This window comes from Cupressus sempervirens, chromosome 11 (assembly GCF_028749045.1).
Source record: "Cupressus sempervirens isolate cs-2001-9-10 chromosome 11, ASM2874904v1, whole genome shotgun sequence".
NCBI lineage: Eukaryota > Viridiplantae > Streptophyta > Pinopsida > Cupressales > Cupressaceae > Cupressus > Cupressus sempervirens.
The window spans coordinates 859369802-859374053 of record NC_143128.1 but is presented as its reverse complement, the minus strand read 5'-3'; the positions used below and the strand labels follow the sequence as shown (position 1 = coordinate 859374053).

The window sequence follows — 4252 nt, the reverse complement described above, 5'->3', positions numbered from 1 at the left end:
ATATAGTTAGATAGGGACATCCATAGGGCATTTTGATCCTTGAAAAAATAGTTTCTCATACATCTTAAGTTGCTTTATCTTATGTATTATCTTTATAGACTTATACCAGAACCAACTATACCTAGGACACAATCAACATGGCGAACTAATATCAACCATTTTGTAAGACTAATTAATTCCAATGTTGATTTAGAAATTGTGTGTTGTATTAGACCTTCATTACCCATTCATGCTTGGACCATAAATCTCTCCATTCCTAAAAAATCTTGGTACAAATTGCCTCATTCCCCTTGATTGTTAATGTTTTGCCCAGAAGTAAGGATAAACAACAACAAAGAACACAAAAAAGGTACAAAAGACACAAGACATTTATTCTAGGAGAACACTTTGGCTTGAAGGGAAAGACCCAACCACACTATGAAAATATATCTTTTATTGATATAAAAATGTTCAAGTACAATGCTTTCAACTTGATACGTTATCTCAACACACAAAGCAATCACATATATATAATTGAGAGACTCTTCATATCACAACCAATGTTCTCTTCAATTTCCAAATACAAGTCTCTTCATATTTCCAAATGCATGACACATGCCACTTCATATAATATTATCTCAAATATCCAACTATAAATAGAATCCATAGGTATTATCTCAATTTCAATACATAGAGAAAAATCAGAGATAAGATTTCTATCACATGTAAAATCTTTGACATTGCTAATGCCAGAGTTCATTGCAAGAAAAAACAAGTCTGTGATACAATGTTTTTAAGGTTAGGTGCATTAATAAGTACAAAAAAATTACATAAAAAAATCCAAGAGATTGCAATAAATTGGGAGGAAGAAGAAACCAATGAATGTGTACAACTTTATTTGTGAGCATGTACAATAGGTTGCTAGGAGTAACTTAAACCTCACCATTTGTCTCTATTGGGATTATGCAAATGCCTATTAATTTCAACAATACCTCTTAATTTCCACTTGCAATAATATTCTTCCTTATGGAGAAATTTGGTTTCTTCTAAATCAATGTGGTATTTTGTATTGAAACAATGCTTAAAAGTGCATATTAGTTTATGTATTCATGTGTAATGTCAGCATTATGTTCTTTATTCCAGAGAGCAATAAAGTGGATAGTTTCTCCAATATTAAGGGAACCATATGAACAAGCAATTCTATAGACAGCTAAATTGAAAATTCACAAGTGGTTCTCTCTAGACTCTAATCCTGCATAGCAAAGATCACATTCCTAATCGTCTAGTGAATTAGGCATTATATTGATGCTTTTTCTTAGTCCAATTCTCTAAACCCTACATTGTGACTGTTAGGGATAAGTTATTGTTATTATATAATCTTGTGATGGTGTCTGTTAAATCACAGAAAAAATTGAAAGACTTATACTACATTGACTACTGCTATTGTATTTGCAGGAATCTAATTCTCCTTTGCAATAAGAGACTACCTCTAACGGGGCAAACCATCAAGGTTTTAAAATGATGGCTCACCTTCCCGATCAAACACAACCTACTATTACACCTCCATTTGTTATTCCCGTGCGACCATCTCGTACAGATACCCCAATTGAACATTTTCAAGAATATTCCCATGGGATTCTAGCAGTTAAACAATTTGTACCTCAAACCCTTAATAGTATAGAATCTAATATTCAAGGTTCTCCAATTTGAGAAGGTTAAGTTCCTGAATCAGAACTGGATCTCGATACAAGAAGGAAAATTTTGATACTGCAACATGGCCAAGATACTGGGAAACATAATTCAGTTGATCCTCCTATACCTATTAGACCATTGAAAATTTTAGTACCTCCAAATCAAGTGCCTGGTGGATGGCTTGGAGCAGAAGAAGAGATGAGTCCCAGGCAACTTACGAGGCCAACTCAAGGACTAATTGTTCAGTCTGATTCTCTTTCTTTAGAAAAAAAATTCAACAACCTTCTTTCAATCATGGTGTGGAGAATTCTCCTGCAATTGATAGGTGTCTAGGCGAGGCTAAAAGGTGACTTTCTGAGGAGGTAGGCATTTTAATTGTTTCTACATTCATGTATTGACTAGTAGTGAATTTGTTTGTAAGGGACTTGCTTATTAAAATTTCCTTTCCAGCAGGGAATTTTTGGAGATGACAGAGTAAAAAGTAATCATATGGCTCCAGATTTTTTTTCCCATTTAGGTATTTATTTGTTAGGAAAGATTTTAATATTTGCCCAAATATATAAAAATTCTTCTTCTAATAACTATCATTTTGATTGCTATTATTTAGTAACTTTATTCTTTACATTTATATTTTTATTCCCGTGTATCCATGCATGTATATTGGATGTGAAGCATGTGGCTAATTTTGACATCCTCTAATAACTTGGCTCAACCTTTAAATTAATATTTTTGAGAGCTTGGTAACATAACTGCTCTTAAGAAGAAAAATATCTATGTTGATCAAGCAGTGCAGGAATATGCACACCCTCTTTACTGGAGATCTCTGGTTTGAGTTTGGATTGGGTTAAGGTTGTACAACATGGTGAACAATAAATAAATGAAATATCCCCTTGTGGACTCCTGCAGAGGGGGTATCTCCCCCAAATTGGTGTTTCACGAGACAGTGACCATAAAAAGCTACACAAAATCAATTGGTGCCAAGCTTGACATAAATTAGGTGTCAGAAATAGAAAAAATGTCAGATGAAATGTGAAGCAAAAATTCAGTGGAATTGCGAGTTTTGCAAAATTTATCTGTTATTTTCAGAGAGAGATTTGACAAGCTTAAGTTAATGTATATGCAATTATAATCCAAATTCTAGTTCTGACTTGTATATGGAAATCCTGGTGGATTTTTTAAACTAAAGGTCTTATTTTGATTGAGCTAATTAGAAGATGAAGAATCTTCCATGAATGAAGTGCCAACTAATAGCAATCCAGGAGGAGGTAACATACTCAATGCTTCGAATGCTATGGGATTTTTACAAGAAATTGCAATGAAATGTGGAACAAAGGTATTCAGCTGGGATTTGTCACACTATCATTTGCTTTGTATCATGATTGTCTTTGTATCTTGTCAGCTGCTAGATTTCTGATTAGTTGTTTCTCAGGTGGAATTTTTTTCTCTTTTAGATAAGACAATGGAGCTCCAATTTACTGTGGAGGTTAGTTTGCTAGGTTGCTGGCCTTTATAGAAGGACAATAGTGCATAATAAATGAATTGGTTCTAATTACATCCCCATGGAAGTTATATTAAGTTTAATTTAAAGATAATGTGTTCAATACTGCAAATTGATTAAATTAGTGCTGACATTATTTATATTTGTTACAACAATTCTTATTGAGTTCAGGTCTTGTTTAGTGGAGAAAAAGTAGGAGCAGGTATAGGTAGAACAAAGAAGGAAGCACAACACCGAGCATCTGAGGAGGCTCTTAGATACATGGCAAGTAAGTAGCAAAGTTTCAAAGCATCTGAAGAATGAAGCACACATTGAACATCTAGAGATGCAAGTCAATGTAGTTTGGAAATTTTGGAAATCTTTTCTCTATATATTTACAATATTCATAGCATGTGCTGAATGGTTCTTGTAAACTTAGTCCAAGCTTCTGAAGAATAAGGGATAACCACATTATTTTATTTTAGATTTGGTAATTTAGCAAGCAGCTATCAAAATTGCAAGGTGATTGTCTCCTATGATGTTGCTGAATTTATATACCTTATGTAATAATATTTCAAAAAAAATAGTATTGTTATCTACAAGTAATCTATATCCTGATCAAGGATTAGTTTTCAGATCGAGTGCAACCTTTCCTAATAATAAGGAATAGCCGCATATTTCATTTTAGATTTGGTAAATAAACAAGGATCTTTTGCAATTATCAAGCTGCAGGCCTTAACATATTCTATTTTTTGGCTAAAAAATTCATACCTTATAACTTTTAAAATTTAATATAGTATTCTTATCTGAAATGCAATCCATATCTTGATCATGTTTCAGTTTTCACATCTAGTTGAAGCTTTTCTAGGAAAAGGAATAGCCTTATTATATCATTCTAGATTTGTTAAATAAATAAGGAAAAAATAGTATTCTTGTCTAGAGAAGCAATTTATATTTTGATCATGGGTCAGTTTTCATTTTTTTTTATGCAAGAGGTTACTCAAAGCTCTCAACTTGGCTACATAGACTTAAATTTAAATTTAGTTGTATATTATTCTTTGGTGGTCAGTTTCCTAGTATTGGTGTTTGAAGCCCTTTCACAAA

The 4252-nt window shown here is 32.8% G+C and overlaps 1 long non-coding RNA gene across 1 annotated transcript; it reads left to right on the top strand.

The window, feature by feature from the left end:
* The first annotated feature begins 3111 nt into the window (after nt 1–3111).
* On the top strand, nt 3112–3390 carry LOC149532233 (uncharacterized). Its single transcript, XR_016358871.1, has 2 exons — nt 3112–3154; nt 3341–3390. It is a non-coding gene; the product is annotated as an uncharacterized LOC149532233 (long non-coding RNA).
* The last annotated feature ends 862 nt before the right edge of the window (nt 3391–4252 follow it).